A 12,915-nucleotide genomic window follows, 5' to 3' on the forward strand; every position below is an offset into this window, starting at 1 on the left:
TAATAGCTCCCTCCTCCTATTGCCCTCCCTTCCATCATCCCCCTCACCCTGCTTATCCCCTTCTCCCCCACTTTCCTGTATTGTAAGATAGGTTTTCATACCAAAATGAGTGTGCATTTTATTCCTTCCTTGAGTCGAATGTGATGAGAGTAGGCTTCATGCTTTCTCTCTCACCTCCCCCCTTTTTCCCTCCACTGAAAAGTCTTTTACTTGCCTCTTTTATGAGAGGTAATTTGCCCCATTCCATTTCTCCCTTTCTCCTCCCAATATATTCCTCTCTCACCCCTTAATTTCATTTTTTTAGATATGATCCCATCCTATTCAACTCACCCTGTGCTGTCTGTCTTTCTGTGTGTGTGTGTTTGTGTGTGTGTGTGTGTGTATGTATGTAATCCCACCAACTATCCATATACCGAAAAAAGTTTCAAGAGTTACAAATATTGTCTTTCCATGTAGGAATGTAAACAGTTCAACTTTGGTAAGTCCCTTATGATTTCTCTCTCCTGTTTACCTTTTCATGCTTCTCTTGATTCTTGTGTTTGAAAGTCAAATTTTCTTTTCAGCTCTGGTCTTTTCATCAAGAATGCTTGAAAGTCCTCTATTTCATTGAGAGACCTTTTTTCCCCTGAAGTATTATACTCAGTTTTGCTGGGTAGGTGATTCTTGGTTTTAGTCCTAGTTCCTTTAACTTCTGGAATATCATATTCCAGGTCCTTCAGTCCCTTAAAGTTGAAGCTGCTAGATCTTCTATTATCCTGATTGTATTTCCACAATACTCAAATTGTTTCTAGCTGCTTGCAATATTTTCTCCTTGACCAGGGACCTCTGGCATTTGCCTATAATGTTCCTAGGAGTTTCTCTTTTTGGATCTCTTTCAGGAGGTGATTGGTGGATTCTTTCAGTATTTATTTTGCCCCCTAGTTCTAGAATCTCAGGGCAATTTTCCTTGATAATTTCATGAAAGATGATGTCTAGGCTCTTTTTTTGGTCATAGCTTTCAGGTAGTCCCATAATTTTAAAATTGTCTCTCCTGGATCTATTTTCCTGGTCAGTTGTTTTTCCAATGAGATATTTCACATTATCTTCCATTTTTTCATCCTTTTGGTTTTGTTTTGTGATTTCTTGGTGTCTCATAAAGTCATTAGCCTCCATCTGTTCTATTCTCATTTTTAAAGAACTATTTTCTTCAGTGAGCTTTTGAACCTCCTTTTCCATTTAGCTAATTCTTCTTTTTAAAGCATTCTTCTTCTCATTGACTTTTTGAACCTCTTTTGCCAATTGAGTTAACCTATTTTTAAAGGTGTTATTTTCTTCAGCATTTTATTGAGTCTCCTTTAGCAAGCTGTTGACCCGCTTTTCATTATTTTCCTGCATCGCTCTCATTTCTCTTCCCAATTTTTCCTCCACCTCTCTTGATTTTCAAAATCCTTTTTGAGCTCTTCCATGGCCTGCAACCAATTCATATTCCTCTTGGAGGCTTTTGATGTAGGAACTTTGACTCTGCTGTCCTCCTCTGGTTATATGCCCTGATCTTCCTTGTCATCAAAGTAAGATTCTGTAGTCGGAGTTTCTTTATGATGTTTACTCATCTTCTCAGCCAAACACTTGACTTTCTAACTCTTTGCCAAGGTAGAGCTCTGCTTTCAGTGCTGATAAAGGTGGGTGTACTGTCCCAGGCTTCAGGGGTTTTTCTCAGTTCCCCAGAGCTCAGGAAGCAGCCTCAGCTGCTGCTGCTGCCACCGCTGCCACCACCACCACTGCCACCCCACCCTGGAGCTGTGGCAAGACACAGCCAGACCACAGGTTCCTCTTTCACCTAAGTTCCACAGAGTTTTCCCACTGACTTTTTAGGCATTTGTGGGTTGAGAAGTCTCAAAACTGCCATAGCTGCCAATGATTTAGTCCCCTGAGGCCTGCCCTGGCTGGTTTGTGGCAGTGCAACCCGCTCCCTGCAAGGTGCACAAGACCTTTCCTATTGACTTTCTAGATTGTCTTAGGCTGGGGATTTGTTTCACACTGTCATTTAGTGGGTTCTATAGCTCCAGAATTTTCTTAAGAGTCATTTTTTACAAGTACTTGGAGAGCTTTGGGGGAGAACTCAGGGAAGTGCCATCTTGGTTCCAACTCCCCTCTTCCCCCAGATTGTTTATACTCGTGAAGGCTTCTCATTTTAATGTTCATTACATGATCCCACAATCCTGGCCACCATTTTCATTACATTCCTCTGAATGATTACAAGAGTATCAATGTTTTTCCTATATTAATTATAATGAGAATTGAACACAGTACTTCTGACATAGTCTGCCTAATGCAGAGTACACCAGAAGTATTATCTTCCTAAGGGGCAGCTAGGTGGCACAATGGAAAGATTGTTGGCCCTGTAGTCAGGAGGACCTGAATGCAAATTTGGCCTCATACACTTAGTAGCAGTATGACTCTGGGCAAGTCACTTAAACCTGTTTATTTCACTTTCCTTATCTGTAAAATGAGCTAAAGAAGGAACTGGCAAACTACTTCAATATATTTACCACAAAAACCCTAAATGGGGTCAGAAAAAGCAGATGGAATTTATCAACTAAACAACAGATAATCTTAATGAAGTAGGCCTCTTGGTATGACTTCCAATTGTTTTAGCGTTCCATAGTAAGTGAAGGAGAATTCATAGAACATTGTAGAGCAGGGATTCCCAATTAGTTGATCATGACTCTTAACATCTTGCCTGTAGATTATTAAACTAATTCCTGTTATTTTGTTCCCATGTTACCCTGTTTATCACAGTGTCCTCTCTATAATATCCTGCCACCAGTTGTCAACAAGCAATCACAAGTTCATTAAGCTTAGCTGACAACTAGGTTTATTACAAGAGAAATGAATATGCATGTGGAACCCTAAGCCAGAGCAAAGAGTTTACAATCCAGACAGAAGTTTACCTATTTATGGCAGTAAAACAAAGGAAAAATAAGGGGGAAAAAAATCTCCTCCTAAATAGGAGTGGCATGGGAGGGGGAAAGGTGCAATAAAGGTGAGAAAAGCACAAAACCCCTCCCAAAGGGGAGGAGCAAGATGATGGCAAATCAGCATTCTTTTCCCTTGGGAACTGCTAGACCATGAAGATAGAAGGGTCTGCTTATCTACAAGGGTCCCAGCTACCAAAATACTTTGTCAACCTAATGAAGACTGGTACTTGTCTTGACTGTGAAGGTCATGCAGGGAATACGGCTTGGGGTGTAAACTATAAATTATGTCAGCCTGGAGTGAGGATGGGATGGGTCACTTGTCCTTGACATGTTCAGGGCCTCTTGCACACTCCGATCCAGTGTTTCTGGAAAATATGGAAACTCAAGAAGATGGGTTAAAGATGGATTCAGGGCAACAGGGGAGTAGTGGTGACTCTTCCCTACTTGAATTAGGGGTTTTACTATTAATTCTATTAAATAAGCATTTATTAAATGTGTGCCATGTACCAGGTGCTAGGAATTCAAAGACAAAAAAACCAAAACAGTTCCTGGCCTCAAGAAATTGACTTTCTATTGGTGGTAAATGATGCGTAAACAGATAAGTATATGCAAAGTAGTTTTCAGGGATAGGAAGAACAGGAGAATCAGGAAAGATGTAATAGAAGTAGAGTTTGAATTGAGTCTTGAAGGGAGTCTGGGGTTCTAGTGGCACCGTGGATAGTGTTATACCTAGAGTCAGGAAGCACAGGGTTCAAATTCAACCTCAGACACTTAATAGCTGTATAGCCTTGGATAAGACACTTAACCTCTGTTTGCCTCAGTTTCCTCATCTTTAAAATGGAGAGAATAGTACCCTCTACCTCCCAGGGTTGCTGTAGGGATAAAAATGAGATATTTATAAAGCACTTTGCTGACCTTAAAGCACTGTTATTATAAAGGCATGAGAGGATGGAGAGCATTTGAGCCACGGGTAGGTACAGCCTACAGAAAGACACAGAAACAGGAGATGGACTGCCTTTTACATCAATTTGACTGGAGCTTAGAATTCAAGAGAGGGAAGTAATATGTAGTCAATCTGCAAAAATGAATTGAAACCAAATTGTAAAGGGAATATGATACGAACGAAGCTTGTATTTTATCCTAGAAGTGATAGGGAGCTGGGCAACTAAGTGGCACAGTGGACAGAGGACTGGGCCTGGAATCAGGCAGACCTATGTTCAGATCCAGCATCAGACACTGGCTTTGTGACTCTAGGCAAGTCACTTAATCTCTGCCTCAGTTTCCTCATCTGTAAAATGAGCTGAAGAAGGAAGTGACAAACCACTTCAGTATCTTTGAGGTCACAAAAAGTCGGAAACAACTGAACAACAATAGGGAGTCACAGAAACTTCTTGAGCCATGGAGTTAATGATCAGATAGCCCTACCTCCTCCCTTCTCTCTCCTTTATAAGTACTATTAAAGTTTTAGGAAAATGGAAAAGTTATTCTTCCTCATGAAAAGATTGGGAACCTCCATTTTATGAATCTGTCTAAGCACCCCCAAAGAGAGGTTCCCTTCTTTTGACTTTCATTCATTCAGCAAGTATATTTCTGCTTTGTGTAAGGCACTTTCCTTTGTGCAGGAGGAGATAAAAATAATTAAGATAACGACTCCCTGTTCTTAAGTTTACAATTCCCTAGAGAAAATGATACACAAATGGTGTAGTATGTGGAGAATTGGTCTTGGAGTCAGAGAAGTTTGGGTTTAAGTTCTGGTATGTACTACCTGTGTGCCCTTAAACAAGTCATTGCCAAATCTAATGACATTTTCTCAGTCTTAATCCTTTTTGACTTCTTTGTATCCTGTGAAATTGTTGATTATTATATCTTTCTGATGCATTCCCTTTTTTAGATTTTTGTGACTCTATTCTCTTGGAGTTCTCCCTATCTGATTTCTCTCATGCCCGCTAATAGTGAGTATCGCCCAAGGGTCTGTCTTAAGCCTTCTTCTCTTTTCCCTCTGTACCAGAGGTCCTTAACCTAGGGATCCCCTGATTTTAATGGGGTCGATGGATTTCAAGAGACCTGTGAACTTGGATGGAAAAAAATTACATTTTCAGTTTCAATATAATTGGTATCCTTTGTAATCCTGCGCATTTTATTTGATGCATTTAAAAACATTATTCTGAGAAAGAATTCATAGGCTTCACTAGACTTCTGAAAGGGACTATCACATTAAAATGGTTAAGAACCCCTGCTCTTTAACAAAGATGACAAACACTTGTGCCTGTAGGAACATATCATCTACAACACTCCCAAGTGCAATAGAACCAGATTAAAATGGAATTGGGAAATTTTAACAAAAATACAACAAAACATAGATAATGTTGATATGTGTTTTTCTAAGTCAGCATGTGCCTGGAGGAATCCTTATACTGTATACTGTCTCATGTGGTGGTCTCATTCGCTCGCATGGGTTCAGTTAGCATCTCTTTTCAGTGATTCTCAGAGTTTTATATTTAGGCCTGGTTTCTCTCCGAGCTTCAGTCACGCATGGCTATTTCTGTGATTTGGTGGTTCTGTGAAATTCGTTAATCAGAGAATAAAATTTTTAGAATATTCTAGAAGGGGAGAGTATAAGAAAGAGAACAAAAACAAGAAAAACTTAGAAGAAAGCAAAGTTAAAAGAAAATTTAGCAAACAGTAAGTCAGAAGAAAGGACAAGAAGGGAAATTTTGAATTAACCACTTGACAGTGATGGGAACAAAAGGACAGACAGAAGAAGAAAAAGAAATAAATGCTAAATTAAAAATAAATAATTTAAGTAAATCCCTCACTTAGGGAAAGGGTGGGCAAATAGGAGTGGGGAATTGGGGGAGAAAAAGGACCTTTAGGAATAGAGTTGCATCCAAGTAGTTTACAAAAAATTAATTTCAGGGACAAGGTCTTTACTTTAAATTTTAAATCTAAATAATTTAAAGAAACAAATGGAAACAAAAGCCCAACTCTCATTACTTTGATGTGACTGTACTAAATAATCCAATAAAATGAGTGTGGCAGAATGGATAAAAGAGCAAAAGCCCACAATCTATTATTTATAAGGAACATAAGCAAAGAAAGATATAAACTCAAAATGAGAGACTGGGGGGAAATTAGCTGTGATTTTTTTAAATAATAGGACTTGTGATCATTCTGTCAGACAAATCAAAAATAAATTCACAACGTAAACAGAAAAACAAATTAAGTACTTTATACTTAAAGGCACCATGGAAAATGAACCAATGTGAGTATTAAATACATACACACCAGAAAACATAGCATCCGAATTCATAAAGGAAAAGTTAACTGACTTGCAAAAAGGCTTAGGGAGTAACACAGTAACAATAGGAAACTTTAACATTCCTCTCAAAACTGGACTAATCAGAACAGAATAATAAACAAAACTGAAAATACAAAAATGAATAAACTGTGGAGGAATTTAGAGCACGGAAACTTACAGGTTTTCCTGAATGGGAATATCAAAGAATCTCCATGTTGCTTACCATCAGATGGAACTTTTATAATAAAAGATCACATTCTAGATTACAAACAATTATAATTTTTTAAAAAGCAGAAATATTAAGCTCATTAACCATGACACAATAAAAATAGTGATCAATGATAAGAGCACAGGCAAAAGGTACAAAGCTAAATGAGGACTTCATAATGACATGCTGAATAATGAATGGGTCAAAAAATAAAGCGTAAGAACAATAATTATATTCAATATAATGATAATTGAGAACATACCAAAAATTTTTGGATACAACAAAACCAGTCCTTAAAGGAAAAATTTTATTCCTCTAAACATTTGTTAGGAAAAGACGATTATTGAATTCAATATGTAACTTTTTCAAATTAGAAAAACAAATCCAAAATAAGCATAATGGAGCAAATCTTAAAATCAGGAGAAATATAAATTCAGAACACACTATAGAACTAGTAAAACCAATGGTAAAAGCTTTTTTGAAAAGATTAACAAAATGAAAACCTTTAGGCATCATGATTGAAAAGAACAGGTAGAAAAATCAAATGAATAAAATTTTAAAGTGAAAAAGAGATGCTAAACAGAAGAAATAGATGATGTCACTCCCAACAGGGAAGTCAGGAAGAGGAACATGGTTTGAAGGAAAGATGATGACCTCAGCATCAGCCAAGTAGTCCAGTAAGTCATTAGAAATCTGACCAAGGCCTCAAAAGCCAATTCAGATTTGGTGATCATCCATCAAAAGTGGCAAGACCTCTGAGAAAAGACTGAAGCCAGAACCTCAGGGATGGCCTCTAGTACTAAGGGTAGAAGGAAGAGCCAGAGAGCAGTCAGAAAGAGTGAGAAAAACCAGAAGAGTACAGTGACATAGGAACCAGCTGAACAAAGAATGTTCAGAAAGAGAGAGTAGTTCATGCTGTGAAATGCAGGTTTGAGAAAAGGCCATTGTGTTTGATAGGAGACAGTTGTCCCAGAGTGATGATGCATGCATGTCATGCGAGTTATCAGGGAGGCTGAGGCTGGCAGATCTCTTGAACTTGAGAGTTCTGAGCTACAGTGGCTTATACTGATTGTGTGGCCTCTGTAAATTCATCCACAATATAGCGAACCCCAGAGAAGAGTGGACCACCAGTTTACTGAATGAAGGATAGAGCCGCTCAGGTTGGAGGTCTTGGGCCAAACAGGAGTAGAATTGGAGCCCATAGGTATACATGGCATTTCCAGCCTTGGTGAGAATGGAAGCCCCATTCTTTATGATTAAATAAAAAGCAATTGGTTACTTTCATGATAGCAACTTTTGTGTAGTAAGGGCAGAACTAGTTTGAGGATTGAATTGAGTCATTTAAGGAAATGGAGGTAATTAATTTTTGAAGAATCATAGGATCATAGATTTAGAATTGAAAAGTACCCTATAGTGGTTGGTGGGATCACACACACACACACACACACACACACACGGTGAGTTGAATAGGATGGGATCATATCTTAAAAATATGAAATTAAGAGGTGAGAGAGAAATATATTGGGAGAAGAAAGGGAGAAATGGAATGGGGCAAATTATCTCTCATAAAAGAGGCAAGAAAATGACTTTTCAGTGGAGGGAAAAAGCAGAGAGGTGAGAGAAAAAACATGAAGCTTAGTCTTATCACATTCAACTAAAGGATGGAATAAAATGCACACTCATTTTGGTATGAAAACCTATCTTACAATATAGGAAAGTGGGGGAGAAGGGGATAAGCAGGGTGGGGGGGATGGTGGAAGGGAGGGCAATGGAAGGAGGGAGCAATTAGAAGTCAGCACTCTTGGGGAGGGACAAGGTCAAAAGAGAGAACAGAAGAAATGGGCAGGAGAGGACGGAGGGAAATATAGTTAGTCTTACACAAAACAACTATTATGGAAATCATTTGCAAAACTACACAGATATGGCCTATATTTAATTATTTCCCTTCCCAAAAGGGATGGGTGGGGAGGGAGGGAGGATGAGAAGTTGGAACTCAAAGTTTTAGGAACAACTGTTGAGTATTGTTCTTGCATACAACTAGGAAATGAGAAATACAGGTAATGGGGTATAGAAAGTTATCTTGCCCTACAGGACAAAAGAGAAGATGGGGATAAAGGAAGGGAGGGATGTTAGAAGGGAGGGCAGATTGGTGATAGGGGTAATTAGAATGCTTGGCGTTTTGGGGTGGGGGGAGGGGAGAAATGGGGAGAAAATTTGGAACCCAAAATTTTGTGGAAATGAATGTTGAAAACTTAAATAAATAAATTTAAATACAGAAAAAAAAAAAAAAGAAAGAAAAGTACCCTACAAACCATCAGGTCTAACTCCCTGATATTATAGGTGAGAAAACTAACCCATGGAGAGGTTAAGTGACTTGCTCAGAAGGTCATATAGCTATTGTCTCAGGGAGGATTTGAAGCTAGTTTGAAGTCAAGGCCCTATCCGCTATGAAAGGGAGAAAAACTTACAGGGTTTTGATCTTCCTAGTAAAGTAAAAACTGAAGTCATCTACCAGTAGGAAATACACATGGGGTTAGAGGCTTGAGAAGAGAATAGGCTTAAGATACTTGCCATGGGGGAACTGGTCTATTAATAAAGGCTATAGTGAGGGCCTTTCTGAGGTGAGGCAAAGCAGCACAGATACATAATGTTTAAAATGTATATTTCTCTAGCTTTGCTGGTCAAATCCACAAATATGTATTAATCCTTGCTTATTGTGTATTTTTTTTTTTTAAAGAAACGATACCTGCCTCAGGATTAGTTGGGGATGAAGAAAACTCCACATAGAGCTACAAGACAAGTCAATTAGAATGGTATGGGATATTATAGAAGAAAACTATTGCTTTTAAATGAGTATAGTAGAAGTAACATCTGCTTAGTATTTGACACATAATCTAGGCCAGACTTTCCCTAAAAAGCAGTGAAATCATCCTCTAGGTTTAAGTAGTCCAAGGAACTAAGTCTTTTAGTTGTCAATATAGCTTCATGGTTGCCTGACTACAAAAGCCCAGCCCTGAGAGAGTCAGGGGCTTCTCAGGTTGAGTACTCACTTTTGACCAGCAGATCATCAGGACAGATGGAGAGAAGGCAAGCTATGCTCACCTGAATCAATGCTGAATCCTTGTTGCATATCCTTTCATGCTATTGGCGAATGTTAGAGGGCCTCTTAGTGTCTCATTTCATTCCATTATCAAACCTGAAGCACTAGACTGGCTTGTTTCCAGCCTGTCCCAGTTACTTGACTTATCCGGGCTTCCCTTTCATCATCTTTAAAATGAGGGGATTCAACAAGATGGTCTCTAGGGTACCTTCCAGCTTTAGGTCTGTGATCATATGAAACTTCATGTGTATGTGTGTGTAGGAAACAGGAAGGTTTTCTGGCTGTAAGTCATGATTTGTTGGTTTCCATCATTCAAACTATTTCACCTATTTTGAAGTTCATCATGGCACTATAAATTTTAGTGACTTGGAGTTGTGATATGAAAGTAGTGGCAGAGGGAAAGGAGCATTCTAAACCTGTTTTAATTCAAAACCTCTTGTGAAATGTACTCTTCTCTTTTTCATCCTTTCCTTTTCTGACAGCTTCTGTATCACATGTAGAGCTAGGGTCTCAGGCAATTCCCTAGTATTTTCTTTACTGTGACATCAGAAAAGAGAAGCCAATCAGATAAATTCAAAAGAAGACGTTCCCCAAATCCCTGGCTTTTCCATGAATTATCAAGCTGAATTGATTGTGTCCCTCCTCGGTCCGAGATTCAGAGATGTAGGGGAACTATCCTGAGTAATTTCTTTCACTTGTTTTTCTACTCACAGGGTTCTTTAACTCTTCCTTTGTGTGAGTTAAAAAACAATAAAGATCTGTTGTTTTATGTATTTACTAGTCAGTCTGATTCTTATTATGAAACCCCCTCCAATTCTCCAAACATGAAATAAAGTAGAGTATCCCTCCCTCTTCCTCAGAGAGTGCAAAGAAGGAGAAAAGGCACACTTTCCACTAGAGAGGATTGCATATGAGGTGCTACGTGTGTATTTGTCCTTTGTTGCGGAAGAAGACCGTGCCATCAGAGAAATAACGACGTGACTTGCACTTAACTTTGTTTTGAGTGAGAGAGCTCTGCAGGTCACCGGCCTCACATCTGAATCCAATGACCAGATATTCATCAGGATGACTGGAGATGACCCAGGATGAGGCAATTGGGCAAGTTAGGTGACTTGCCCAAAGTCACACAGCTAGTGAGTGTCAAGTGTTTGAGGTGAGATTTGAACTCAGGTCCTCCTGACTGCTGCATTGGTGCTCTATCCACTGCACCACCTAGGTGCCCCCTGACGTGCTATGTTTCTTCAAGAGAACACCAGATTTCAGTGCTAGAAATGAACACATAAAGGGAAAATATCAAGGTTGTAGGGGAGTGTTAAAATAACAGGAGCATTTCAAGGAGCAATATAGAAGGTGCTGTTAGAAGGATAGATATAGATGCACTGAGCCTGGGACTAGGACATGAGGCATGTAGCACATTCAAGTATTGACAGATCGATTTGTAGAAAAAGCTTCATTGAAACAAGGTGCTTTCCTGGGTAAGAAGTTGAAGAGTTGACTGGAATTCAAGTCATTGAAATTTAAAAGAAAATTAAGAACCATAGTGAAGGGGGTAGATGGGACAGTGGGAAGGAGGGGATCACAGAGGCTGCACTGGTACATTTTCGTAACAAGGGATTTAGAAACCCTGAGCCAAAAGCTTTTAAGACTAGAAAATAAAGTTTCATTGTCAATTGAAGGTTGTTTTCTACTCCGGTAGTAAAAAAAATGATTAAGTAGTATTATAACAGCTAATTAATATATATTTTTAAATATACTTTTCTCCTGACTATTTCCCAGACCTTGGCCCCGCATGAACAAAAAGTGAGTAAATGAAATTCTCATCATCAGCATAATCCAGCAAAACAAATTTCCACGTTGGCCTATCCTTTCTGCATTTTAAATTCATCACCTCTGGCAGAAAGTGAGTGGCATATTTCATCGTTGGTATTTTGGACTTGTAGTTTATCATTAGTATGATCAGAGTTCTAAAGTCTTTTAAAAGAATAGGTAAAGTTTAGTTAAAATGTGGTATGAGGCTAGGGATTTGAATTTTTCTTCTTTTGAAAAAGAAATAGGTTTAACTGTGACTTTAGTTTTTATATTACAATCATTTCTGGATAACTTCCTGATCCTTCCCTGGTAACAAAGAAAAATACCTAAGAAAAAACAACAGCCCATCAAATATGGCAGAATATGCAGCATTCTGTATCCATGATTCCCTCCCTTTCTAAGCAAATATTTTTCCCATTTCTTCTCTGAGGACAAGATTGACCTGTAGAATTACATAGTATTTGACTTCCTTTAGGTGGGTTTTTTTTAAAATTATATAATGCATTGTCATTATTTTTATTGTATTGGTGCAATCCAATCATGAACAATAAACTATGCCTCCAATTATTTAAAAAATTTCTTTCAGGTTTGCTTTAACTTGAATACATATGGTTTATAGATTGCTGTTGTTCAGTCATTTCAGTCATGCCCAACTTTTTGTGACCTTGTTTGACTTTACTTGGCAAAGACACTGGAATGGTTTGTCATTTCCTTCTCTAGTTCATTTTACAGATGAGGAAACTGAGGCAGAGTGAAGTGACTTGTCCAGGGTCACACAGCTGGTAAGTGTCTGAGGCAGCATTGAAACTCAGGAAGATGAGTCTTCCTGACTCACAGCCTTGTGCTCTATCTTCTTTGCCACCTAGCTGCTAGTTTGTAGTTAGAAATTATTTAAAAGTGTGAACTCCCAATTTTCCCACACATGGATATAACTAGTCTCTTGGTATATATAACTGTGTCTCAGAACCTTCACTATTCATCCTTCAAACATTTGAACATCTACATGTAAGAAACTGACCCTGAGTAAAGTGTGTGGCAGCAGAGGCTTGCCTTCAGAGGACAGAAACTGAGAAGAAACTTGCTTCACACCACTTGCAGTGTATTTTGAGTTTTTGGAACTCTTCTCAGCTTTTTTCAAATACATATATTATCCTTCTTGTAACTTGTTTCATAAATTTGGTTCAGTGAAGTTTGTAGATGTTAGAACAAAGGAAGTAAATCTCTTAAATACTCAAAAATGTATCTGTGATCTCATTGATTTGGAAGGTCTCTCCCAGGAGCAGTCCACAAGCATGTTCTTAAGTGCCAGCAATCTACTAAGTACTGAGAATAAAAAAAAAACCAAATGAAACAGGACCTTCACCATAAAGGGACTTACATTCTGCAAAGGGAGATAAAAGTATATATAGTACTTAAATAAAAAAATTAAAGGTAATTTTGGGAGGGCGTGGGAAAACCAAAAATGGTTTCCTATAGAATATGGTGCTTGCTTAAAGAATCCTAACAAACAAATAATGAGGAAGTGAATTCCATGTTAAAGGCA

Source organism: Notamacropus eugenii, chromosome 3 (assembly GCF_028372415.1).
Source record: "Notamacropus eugenii isolate mMacEug1 chromosome 3, mMacEug1.pri_v2, whole genome shotgun sequence".
In the NCBI taxonomy this organism is placed as follows: Eukaryota; Metazoa; Chordata; class Mammalia; order Diprotodontia; family Macropodidae; genus Notamacropus; species Notamacropus eugenii.